Source organism: Diabrotica virgifera, chromosome 6 (assembly GCF_917563875.1).
Source record: "Diabrotica virgifera virgifera chromosome 6, PGI_DIABVI_V3a".
Classification (NCBI taxonomy): Eukaryota; Metazoa; Arthropoda; class Insecta; order Coleoptera; family Chrysomelidae; genus Diabrotica; species Diabrotica virgifera.
In genome coordinates, this window is record NC_065448.1 from 95,602,107 (window position 1) to 95,615,563 (window position 13,457).

At 29.9% G+C, this 13,457-nt stretch overlaps 1 protein-coding gene across 1 annotated transcript in view; it reads right to left on the reverse strand.

The window, feature by feature from the left end:
- Window positions 1-294: 294 nt before the first annotated feature.
- The window catches only part of LOC114337465 (zinc finger protein 845-like), an 88,916-nt gene continuing 75,753 nt past the window's right edge, over window positions 295-13,457 (reverse strand). The window contains exon 6 of the transcript XR_007698725.1: window positions 295-568. The gene's annotated coding sequence lies outside the window, so the exon portion shown is untranslated. The remainder of the gene's footprint in view (window positions 569-13,457) is intronic.

A 13,457-nucleotide genomic window follows, 5' to 3' on the forward strand; every position in this document is an offset into this window, starting at 1 on the left:
CAAATTTCACACTTATAACGTTTCTCCCCAGTATGCAATCTCATATGTCGTTTCATATGAACTGCTTGAGAAAACCGCTTAAAACAAATTTCACACTTATAAGGCGTTTCTCCAGTGTGCACTCTCAAATGTGTTTTCAAATTGCTTGCTACGCTAAACTGCTTAAAACAAATTTCACACTTATATCGCGTTTCTCCAGTGTACACTAGCAAATGTTTTTCCAAATGGTCTTTCCGAGAAAACTGCTTAAAACAAATTACACACTTATAAGGCTTTTCGTTAGTATGCACCCTCAAATGCGTTTTCAAATTGCTTGCTACGCTAAACTGTTTAAAACAACTTTCACACGTATGTAGTTTTTCTCTAGTGTGTACTATCGTATGTTGCTTCAAATTATTTGTTTGGGAAAATTGCTTGAAACAAATTTCACATTTGTAAGGTTTTTGTCCAGGCGTAACTTTTATATTTTTATTCATGATTTCTGGTTCAGAGGGTACATTCTTACAGCTTCCTTTACGAGATGAATGTGCAGGTAAAGTTTTCATTTTATTCTCCTCCCCGGAAAAACCTGAAATACAAATAACTATTTTACTGGGAAGAAAAAATTATTGCAACAAAAAAAGGAATGTTTACCCAGTTGGGCGTGTTCAATATCATTTTATTTAAATATTTTATTAGTGTTTTTATGTAAATATTGTTTTGATGTTTCAGAAATTGTTGTCAGATATTAATCACTATATTACATAATCTCTTGTCAAATATTATGAACAATTATTCGTATTAAATTCCATACAAAAACACAACATAATTGGCGAAGAGGATGGGATAAGGATAATTATCATTTATAATAAAGCGATTTAGAGTCACTTTGTAATCTGCACACAAACGAATCCTACCATCTTTCTTAAGGGGCTATCCCAGGGCCGCATTTAGGTCAATTGACGCCTTAGGCAATTCTCTAGTAGCCGCCCGTCAAGCATGTACCATTTTTGCGAAAAATGTTGCTTATAGTTGTTTCATTTTATCTTTGCCCATATGCATCACGATTCATTTTCAAACAAATAAAGTCAAAACATAAAGAGAAACGTACGTCGATGTGTATATACTATTGTGTATCAATTTATCAATCAAAGATAGAATAAAAATTATATATTTTTTAATATAACGCGGGCACATAAATTTGATACACCCTGTATATTGTTTTGTAACTATTTATTATAAGTAGTTTTTAAGAAGTGATTTATCGTTAGTAAGTTTTTTCCCTGAAAAATAAAACACATTAAGAAAAAAAGTGATATGAATAGACAATAATTGTTCTTGTTCAGGGTATTTGGAGATTATAACGGTGTTTTGTTATGCACGAAGCCAAAAGCCACAGTAATTAGTTCTTAGAAAATTAAGGTAAAGAAAGTTTAGAATTTTAAATATGTTTGTTTAATGATAGGAATATTTAGATAATTTCCGAAAAGTCGTAAGTTTTGAGTAGAAGTATTGTTTGATAGAATGACTGGATTTTTCGAATGAAAAAAAAAGTGGGGAAGAAGAAATGTCTCTGATTGGTTTGGGAATTTGGAATGGGGAAAGTTTTGTTTGAATGTTGAGATAGTTTTGGAAAGAGGAATTCAGTAGGTATGTTATTGGCATCACTGAAGAGCAGTCAACGTTTTCGTGGATAGTTAGATAGCAAGTATTACCAGTGGTTGTTTGATAGTGGAGAATAGAGTTGAAAAGTGGAACGAGAGACAGATCAAATTGAGACGAAATACCTCTTTGATTCTGTATTATTGTGAGAAGGAGAGGAGAGAATTTTTGGAGTCTGTTTGAATCGAGTACTGTTTAAAAAAAAGGCCTGGCTCGTTGGAGAATTGGTGCTGGTATGCTGATAGATTTGAAGCTTGAGAACGGAGAGGGCTTTGATGGGTAGCCTAACATAGTCAACGAGGGAGAGCTGTTTTGGGTCAAGAGAAGACATCAGAGTGAGTGAAGCAAAAGGTCAGTCGATTTATGTGAAAGATATTTTTATGTTCGGAAACTAAAATTTTGAGTAAAAGCATATGAATTAAGATTCCAATATTTCAAAAAGTAAATAGGAAGTATAGGTAATTTTGCGAATACCTAAATTTGTTTGTTTAGCTTGTTTTATCAAAGTCAACGCGAACAAACCGATAAATTGTTTTTTTTAACTAGAATAAATTTAAGTGGTAAAAATTTCATTCGGACAGCTGTGTCCACAGGTTTTAAATTTGATCGATTTTTAGAGTATTGATTTTGATAATAAAAGACAATTCTGTATGCTTATTTTATATTTCTATTAATTCCCTTTCCTAATATTTTTTCCAGATTAGAACCAACTAAGAGATACTGAAACCACGAGAGAAGATAAGTATAACATAAGAAAATTTAGATATTTTTTTTTGTATTATAAAAAGGCACCCTGAGATTTTTTCTTAATTTTTTTGTATGATTTTCGACAATTGGATAATTGATTAAATAATTAATTGGAGTAATCAAATAAAGATTTATTGATATTAAAGTAATAAAAAGTAAATCATAACAATACATTGTGTATACTGTATACTATATACATCGACGCACGGGCAAAGATAAAATGGAACAACTACATACAGTGCGCTGGAGTAAGTGTTGCCCCTCCCTATTACCTTATTTATTTTTAGCACATAAGTAAAACACTCGGACAGGTAGATTTTAAAATAATCATAGTATATTGTAGCATCAATGTTTCGAACTTTATGCGATCCCTCTTCAGGTGACAGGCATAACTTTGATTTTTGTTAAATGGGAAAGTAAATCATGTGACACCTAATTTAAAAGCTTTTGAAATACTGATTACAAAAATATATAATACTTGAATCCTTTTTGACAGCGTAGGCTCAAAATTTTGGCCGAATTATTTTTAAATGCATTCATTTTTTTTTTCGAATTCTGACAAAACTAGTAAGTATTTTTGAAAAATTTAAACGCATACCACTAAATTTTCTCTTTTGTTTTTCACCCCTGTAATTTATTAAAATGAACATAGATCTTCTCAGAGACTTTCGACAATCGATAATACTGTAATCTTTAATACTGCGTTTAAATTTTTAAAAAATACTTATTATTTTTTTCAGGATTAGAAAAAATTTATGTCACTTAAAAAGCATTAGAACGGAAATTTTGCGCCTGCGCTCTTAAAAAGTATTAAATTATTATACATTTTTGTAATCACTATCTCAAAAGCTTTCTCAAAAAATCAAAGTTATGACTGTCACCTGAAGAGGGATTGCATAGTTCGAAACATTGATGCTATAATATACTATGATTATTTTAAAAATCGAAGTGTCCGAGTATAATGGGATTTATCTCATTATTTAGATATTTTAGAAATCCTTAAATTAACTAAAGTAGTCGTTAGATATTTATTTATAAAACAATAAACATTACGCATATTTGTTATAATAATTGCAAAGTAGAACACCTTAGTTAAAGTCCACGTTTTGCTTACTCAACAAGGTTGTGATTATTCATTTTGACACACTAACGAGAATATATACAAACATATTTACAAAACGAAATATTTGATAAATATGGGAACACGATCAGATTTGAGTCATTAGTGGGTCAGTCGAATTAGTTAGTTAGGTTTGAGAGGTTGCTGCCGTTAGAGCAGAATAATGTCACCTATCAACTGAATACATTTATACGGTATTAGTTTAACCAAATAAAGAAGTTATGAGTACATAGTGCCTTCCTGTTAAACAAACCCCATTCCAGTATAGTTAAATCATCAGTTACCACCATATGGCGACCTGAGAGACGGACTGGACTTCTGAGGCAGTAGACAACAGGAACAAATATGGCAAAAAACTGGAGGAAACGAAGAAAATTTGGGGTAAAGTACCAATCCCCAAACTAATTGGTATCGATAGATGGAATAGGACGGACTATATGGAGCTGGAGAGACCAACGATAAGCGAGTCCAAATGGTAGACGTCGACATGGACGAAGGTTTGGAGACTTGGGACCACGCCCAAACGTCAAGAGGACAAATGGAAAGAAATGGACAATGCCTAGTGGACAAATGTGTACCTAATCGTGAGTAACTTTTAGCTATTTTTAAGTTGCATATACAGTCTCACAGATATGAATAATTTTTTTATTAATATAATATAAATATAATCATTTAAGAAGAACTAGAATTATTAATTTTCACTTAAATATAAGTAAATTAGGTAAAATTTTTTTCGTATATTATTAAGTTTTAAAAGTATTTCACTAATTTAGAAGATTTTTTTTTTGAGAAATACATATCATATCTAGATAATCTTAATCGATAGTTTTATTTTAATAGAAATATAACAATTCTTATATTTTATATGGTAAGAAATAATATAATTATTTTTAACCATACGAGTACGTAAATAAGTTTATTTCGATTGATGTATTTCTGCTTTTTCTGCACTTTTTGCATAAGGAAGTTATTTTGTTTATAACAGTATTTACTATTTTTAAACTAAGTATTTCGAGTATAATATTATGATGATATGACGTGTTTGACATTGAAAATTGAAACGAATGAACTACATATGAATTCGCTAAAGCGACGAATTTTTACGAAGAAAGTTATTATGATAAATAAAATTAGCCTGAAAAATATAACATATTAGTATTCGATCAATATATTATGTTTATAAGGAAAGATAAAAGAAAATATTTTAAGATGTTGGACAGAAATTGGAAAATCCAGCATAAAGGACTTATATTAGAGACGGAAATGTCTCAATCAATGGAAATTTTTGTTGAGAAATGCACGTAAATGCAAAGATTTTTACTTATGATAAATATGACAAGACAAAGGAACATACCCTGAAAAGGAAAAATTAAAAATGACTACGGAAAAGAAATAATTTTTTATACAAGGTGATTATACCACGTACATAGGACTAATAAAATTCGTCCTCGTGAGAGAGCCCACAACTACTGCCATAATGGCATATGGAGTTTTTTATTGAATAAACGAATTTCCTCGTGAGAGAGTGAATTATTTATATACAATGATTTTGTGACGAAAAGAAAGTCAGTTAAGAAATGATGATGAACTGATATAAGAAGAAAAATAAAGACAAAACAAGTTATAAAAATATGTTGAAGTAACGGAGTTTATAAAGGAAAAGAAAATCCCATCGGAGGAAAAAGACAAAAGAAGATTAAATATTAAGATTTAAAAAGTTACCCTAGAGAAAGACAAGTATTAAGGATAATTTGAAGAAGATTAATGTCAAAAGATCTGGAAAAATAGAATAATTGAAGAGAATTTTGTACCTGCAGTACAAAAAGTTACAGTACCTTTACCTTTACCTACCCTAAAGTACTATTTAAGAAGAATACTTTGTATGGCTTCCAGTAATATAATTATTAGTATAATATATAAAATAACTTTAAATTTCTATAATATAGATATACTTATTTTATTCGAATGAGGTCATGTAAGACTGTATTTCAATTAAAGAAATAGAGATTATTTTTGTGACGTAAAAGTGACTATTCGCGTGAAGAAACTGAACTTCTATTTAGCTAGTAAAAAAAAATTAGATTAACTATTTAGCTCTTGTAGGTTTTTCTCATTAGTAGTTTTTATGTAAATATTTTAATGGACGTCCAGACTTAATATTAATTACTCAGCAATTGCAAGCTGAAATTTTCTTTATGTAAGGAGATTTTCATGATATTTCAGGAGATTTTCATTAGTAGGAGATTTTCATGATATTTTTTTAACAGAATATGGTCTATTTTTATTCACACTTTCTTTCGATTTTTTTTCATAATTGAATGCTGAATTTTTTTTTGATACCGACTTTTTTTTTAATTTTTTAAATATCGGTCGAATTTTAGTATAAATATTTTATAATAAAATACAATTAAAGACAATTTAGACAATAAAAACCAACTCTTGTCAAGGAAAAGGTACAAAATGAAAATTAGAAGATATTAGCATACCCATTTCGTGTTTTGAAACTAACTGGATCTCACCTAGACTGAGTATATCAGATCAGACAGGAAGTTAGGGATGCAAGATGTAGAAGATTTATTTAAGCGCACAACTATCAATTTTGTCTTTTTGGAACTAACCTTCTCACGACTAACGACGTGCAAAAGGACCGGAAGCAAATGCAAGGATATAAAGTTGCGAAAAACTACCCACCAAGTAGGTAAGGGTTAGAAAATGAAGAATTTATGAAGCAAATGATATATAAATGAAGAACTATGAAAATAATACAAATATAGGAAGGAAGATATATGAAATATAAAGTAAATGATAAAGAAATAATGAAGAAATATAAAGAAGAAGAAGATTTTTGTTTAATAGTACACGATGAAGAAAGTACTAGGTATAAAGAAAATGAAGAAATATGTAGTTATTGTGAAGTACCAGACAAGAAGAAGAATAAGAAAAAGAGATAATTTCTAATAGAAGAATATTAAAAATTGGAGAACATCAAAAGATTTGTCTTAAGGGTCTAGTAAAGAAGTAGAATTAACAAGTAAGTTCAAATGAAGGAGTTGTAATTTTTTTTAAACCTCTGAAATCAAAGTAAAGTATAATATGCAATTTCTGAATATAGATTTTCGCGAGTCATAAGGAAAGAAATAACTAAGAATAGACGATGTTTGGTAATTAGTGAAATAAATTGTATATATATGTAAATTTTGTTTATATATTTTTTTGTAAAAATTTGTATAAATCTATACATATAACGTAGTCAGTTGATGATGATAATAAGAATATTTAATGATAAAATTGTGGCTTATTTCCCATAAAAAATACGTAATTATAAAAATGCTACAAGGAAATAGCTTCAGAACAACGATAATAAGAAAATTTTCTTCTCTTCGGGGAGGAAAAAGGAAGCACGGTACATGGCTCAGAAAATTTTCTTTTCTAAGGGGGATGATATAATGGGATTTATCTCATTATTTAGATATTTTAGAAATCCTTAAATTAACTAAAGTAGTCGTTAGATATTTATTTATAAAACAATAAACATTACGCATATTTGTTATAATAATTGCAAAGTAGAACACCTTAGTTAAAGTCCACGTTTTGCTTACTCAACAAGGTTGTGATTATTCATTTTGACACACTAACGAGAATATATACAAACATATTTACAAAACGAAATATTTGATAAATATGGGAACACGATCAGATTTGAGTCATTAGTGGGTCAGTCGAATTAGTTAGTTAGGTTTGAGAGGTTGCTGCCGTTAGAGCAGAATAATGTCACCTATCAACTGAATACATTTATACGGTATTAGTTTAACCAAATAAAGAAGTTATGAGTACATAGTGCCTTCCTGTTAAACAAACCCCATTCCAGTATAGTTCAATATACAAATACCACCATACTTGCTTATGTGATAAAAATATATAAGTTAATAGGGAGGGGTAACACTTATTCCAATGCACTGCATAATGTTTATATACATATAACAGAAAAAATCAACATAAGCCAAGTCTGGTGACGAATCAACTATTATAGAATAGTATTTTTCTTGCTTTAATTCGCCAACAATCGTTCTTCTTACTTTTCTTCCCATCAAAACTATTAGTTCCTCGCATATATAGTGTTTGACAGATAATTACAGTGCCCTTGACTAAATTTAGTAAGGTGCTTACGTAAAAAAGGATCAAATTCTGCTACGAGTTCTAAACAACCTAAAAAGTTGCCATTTTGAACTGATCCTAAAACTAAATTATCTCCTCTAATGACAAGTCCCCTGTGGTCAGTGTAATTCTTGTTGCAACAACACGTTGCGCCAGTATTGTATTTCGCTTCTGAACCTACTTGTTATGGAACAGTCTATTCTGTTTTTTAATTTACCTCGATTGAGTAAACTTAAGACATTTGCCGGGTGGTCCTTTGTTTTCTGTCAACATGATTCTTCATGTTGTTTTAATCTGAAGCCAGCATTCTTCCAGTCATTGAAACCTCGTAGTGAAAGAAGTCGGTTGCGCCTGATATAGACGGCAAGGAATACAAAATATATACACTCTTTTTCGATGTAGAATAAAGTAGCCAATTCCTGAACTTCATTTCACCGTTCAACATTTTTCTGAAAAAATGATTCCTTGTTATGGATCTGTTTATTCCAGTCAAACGCTCTCTAATGGCGGAACATAACAAGTCAATATTCAGGTCCTGTTGTGGAGGATTCATAATTAAATATTCTATTATTCAGTCATCTTTGTCCAATCAGCAGGATCGGTAGATACAAAAAATTCTTCAGGTGGTATTAACGACGTTCTACACCTTCGGTAAAGAATTAAGGATTTGCATGAAATTTTAGTATGTTATACTTTACTTCAAAAAACTAAGACTTGATTTTTTAAAAATTGTTTTACCGTGCCGTTTAATTACTATTAAGGGTCAAAGTTAAGTTTTAACATGGGCTCTTATGGGAATTCTTAAAAAGTTAATAACTTTTGACCCAAATTTACGATTTTTAATTATTTGTGCTTACATTAAAGGTTTTTTGTAAGGAATAACATATGAAAAAATGAGAATTGTTTACCGTACCATTTCTTTTTAATTTATTTATTATAATTAATTCCGTGATTTATTCCGTAATTTCCGTAATTTATTATAATTTATTTTCATAAAGTATTTAATACTGAAACATATGATTTGAGTATTCTGCTATAAATGCATTGTTACTAACTTTCGCTTGCATATAAGTTTCCCCCCCTTTCCTCTGAGATCATACCCCGCAACGAAGGTGTAGAACGTCGTTAACTTTGCACTGGGAGAGTCTTCTAGAAATGAATGCCCACTTCTATTCCATCGATGGATGTACTTAAATGTTATTCGATTTTAAATTTTATATACAAATATTTTTTTGTACAGTATTTTTGACGCCCTATGCAACTGCCTATATTACCTAATGGATAAAGCGGCCCTGGGCTATCCTAGTGTAGAAGTACGAAATTCACATACTTTTTTGGAAATTTCTAAAATAAAAAGTACTGTACCAATTGTTTTGAAAATTTGCGTGAGCATTTATTATAAAAAGAAGTACATACATGTAAAACAATTTCCATAAAAAAATATTGAAAATTAAACGATTTGTTGGCACCGTGAAAATAAAAACATAGCTCCAGTGCTGCAGTGATTGGGACTAATAGAGATCTTGAAACATACAATTTCAAAGTTATTATTGAAATATAAGTTATTTTCTGTACCATCAACTAGGGGTTTCTTGTTCGGATAAAAAATGTCAGTTTGGCGGTTTTTGAAACTGAAAATGTTTTAGCTAATTTAAAAAAAAAAATTTCAACACTTCGTCATTAATCCAAATTTTAATATTTTTTTAAAAATCCTAGTTGACGGTATATGAAATAACTAATATTTCAATAATCACTTTGAAATTTTATGTTTCATGATCTCTATTACATAGTTCCAATCACTGCAGCAGTGAGGCCACGTTTTTATTTTCACAATGCCAGTAGATGGCGCATAAATCATTTATTTTCAATATTTTTTTGTGAAAATTGTTTTACATATACTTCGTTTTATAATAAATGCTCATGCAAATTTTCAAAACAATTGGTACAGTACTTTTTATTTTAGAAATTCCCAAAAAAAGTATATGAATTTCGTACTTTTACACTATACCCTTAACAATCGGAACTACAGGGGTTCCCCATTTAGAGGTTATTCTTTCAATGATACCTATTCTTTCTAATCGATCAATTTCTTCTTCAACGCTTTCTCTATAAGGACAAAAGGAACTGGTCGAGCTCCATCATAAACAGGTTGTGCATTTTCTAGAAGTTGAAAAGAATATGTATAATTTGTAATTAGTCCAATTTCTTGAGAAAACAAATCATTATAATCTTTAAGAGCTTTGGTCAGCTTATTTTTAAAATTTCTTCAGAATACTGGAAGTTAGTTTCCAAATTGTTAATTTGTTTCCAATTAATTTCGAACAAACGTAACCATTCTCTGACGAAAATAGGTAGGACAAACAATCTTCCTGTATCCTGCTGATTTTTGTAGCGTAGATTTTACTTTGCATTCACCAAGAGGCTCAATGATCTCACCTGTATATGTTCGAAGCTTAATGTCCGTTGTTTGTAATTGATTGTTTGTATTAAGATTATTAAAAAATGTGCTTGTAGACGGAGAGCTAGAGCCGAAAAATCACCGTCATAAGTAATATGGCGTTTTTCTGTGAAATGTGTCCATTGTATGTATATTGACAATTATGACCCCTTTCAGGCTGACACCTCGGTGGATACAAGAAGTAGCAATAAGGGATGAAAGGGGAAAGTTAGTGCAGTCATTAAAGGTTTTTAACTCCTATTTTGTTAAACCTCCATCCATTTGCATTAAAATTGGTGACTAGTTAGAGCATACCTCAAGAAACAAAACTGATTTGGTGCCAACTTGCACTTTTACCCTGGGGGTGGATACCAGATACCACCCCTTATAGTGGGTGAAAACTATTTTATTAAAAATAACCCCACAAATCGATAGAGGGACAAATTTTAAGCAAAATTTGTTATATCAAGTTATTACAATAAATCAATACTTTTTGAGTTATTAAAGATCAAAGATTTGAATTTTTCGTGAAACAAATGCATGGTGGAAAGCGGTTTTTCATATAAAATTCAAAAACTGTAAGTTTAACAAAATACTTACGATGACCAAAATTGAAGATGATAAAAATCGAATAGATTCTTTACGTGAAAAACCTTTTAGAATAATTAATTAAAAGTGAGTTATAGTTTTTTTTTTCTCTCTGATTTTGGCTTTGGTTTAGAACTAGAACCTTTAGCCACGTAATTGTATAACTTATCACTAAGTCAGGGGAGTAATGTGTAGTGTGTGTGTTGAGTAATAAGTGTCTTGTTACTTTGCAAAGTCGACGTCATTGTCTTTGAGTTATAGTTGATTGAATATATATTTTTTTCGGCTAGTACTCAAATCTAAGTACGAGTATTCAAAGCTTAAATAATAATAATAATAATAATAATAATAATAGCCTTTATTGCCCAACAGTTTCCCATTTACAGAGCAAATTTTACAATGATTTTTATAACAGCACATACGAATAAAGATACTAAAGTAAAGAAAAATAAAAGAATACTAAAATAAAGAAAGAAACAGAAAAAATAAAATACATAAATTTATAACTTACTTTCACACATTCAAAATATGTGCCCGTGATTTATTTTTAAGTTCACATTCGCTGCACGTGAATATATCACAAACACCTACTAATTTATTAGCATTACGGCACATTAGATTTAATGGTGATTTGTACAAAATATTAGTTTGTGCTCTGTTACATAAAAATATATTATTTTGTTGTCTGGATGTTAATCTAGGAACCCATATATTAACTTGTGAAACTAACTTAGCACAATCTACCTTATTGTTTAACAATTTATGAAGAAATATGACAGAAGCTTGATTTCTACGCTTTTCTAACGAGACAAAGTCAAACTGATTGAGTAAGTTCAAGTAATTACAACCTCTAGGAGGATAAACTCCTGTCAGTTTAAAGCTTAAATGTTTTAAAAATTTCTTTTGAACTTTCTCAATAGTGGATGCATATTGAATGTATATTGGGTTCCAAATAATTGATCCATATTCTAATTTCGGTCTTATTAAACTATAATATAGTGAGGTTAGTACAAACAGGTTATGAAAATTTTTACAATTACGAGTAACAAATCCATACGTACGATATGCATATCGATCGTTAAATAACGGGAAAACGATGCATTATATAAAATATACATACTTAAATTGTCAAAGTACTCAAGAATAGCTAACCAGTGAGCTCTAGATGAAGTTGATAACATCAAAGCTAAGTAAGTGATGATGAAAATAAGAGGAACCTTTAGAATTTTTTAGGAAAAAGTGAAAATTAAAAAACCCTATTTATGTATTTATTTTGAAATTAGTTAACAGAATAATTTTCAAAGAAATTTCGAGAATGATGTTAGGATTATAATTTAATAATTAAATTTTAATTTCAATTTTTAATAATATTTAATTTTTCTTTTGCAGTTTTCAATGTTTTTTTCACTAATTAATTTCACAGCAGTAGGTATCTGTATCAATTGTACAATTTATTTTAAGCACGCAAGGGTATTCTGTTGCCATGTTGAAAACCGTTATATTTTTTGGAGTATATAATATGAAGCCATGAGAGCTAGAGTGGCCTAACTGATTTTAACATTACTTTACATAATCAAAGAAAATGATCAGAAGCTATCAATGTCCGATTGTTTTAGTAATTATATGTTTACCAATAATGATTCTTGGTCAACATAAAACTACTAAAACAATCGGACATTTTTAGCTTCTGATGATTTTCTTTGATTATGTAAAGTAATGTTAAAATCAGTTAGGCCACTCTGGCTCTCATGGCCTCATACATATATAAACAATACAAACGCCGACTCAGAAAAGACAGTAGCTAGTACCTATACAATAGCGTCTATTTAAGAGCACATGCGTGAAGTTACGGATGATAAAAAGAACATATTAATTAATTGTATGTTAGTAAAATATTATTTTTATATTATCTCGATATTTAATTGAATCTTTTCTATCAATATAAACTGAATATGTCCAGAAACTGGGGGGTGTCCAATAATGGGTACATTTCACACATATTCGAATACATTTTTGCTAAATTTTACATAAAAAAACGTATATAAATAATATAATAATTAAGCTCCAATTTTTGGAGCCTAAACTTTGAAAAATGTTTGTAGCATAATGTTTAATGGTATCAACTTCTTCGGGAGTTCACTTAATACTTATTTCTGAGTACTTTGACAAGTGCTTAGTAAATATATTTTATAAAATATATCGTTTTTCCGTAAATACTTAAATTTAAGATTTGAGTACTAGCCGAAAAAAATATACATTCAATCACCTATAACTCACTTTTAATTAATTCTCAAAGGTTTTTCGAATAAGAAATCTATTTTGTTTTTTATTATCTTTAATTTTGATAATTATAACTCTTTTGATAAAACTTAGTTTTTGAGTTATTTGTGAAAACTTTACACCATGCATTTTTTCACGAAAAATTAAAATCTTTGATCTTTATTAACTCATAAAGTATTGATTTATTTTAACATGATATAACACATATATCAATCGGTTTTAAAACGTCTTGCGACGTTGTCCGATGCCTAATTTCCATGACACTCTATCATCCCATTGACCCTCTCTAAGATCTCTTGCGCTCATCGCCTTCGTTACTCCCTCTCTCCAAGATTTCTTGGGTCTTCCTCTCTTTCTGCGGTTTGGTGGTACCCATTGCATAATTATTTTAGGGAGTCTTGAGTTATCCATCCTCTGGACGTGTCCGTACCATATCAGCTGTTTTCTTTCTATGTCTGTTGTTAGAGAGCCGTCAACCCCCATTCGCTG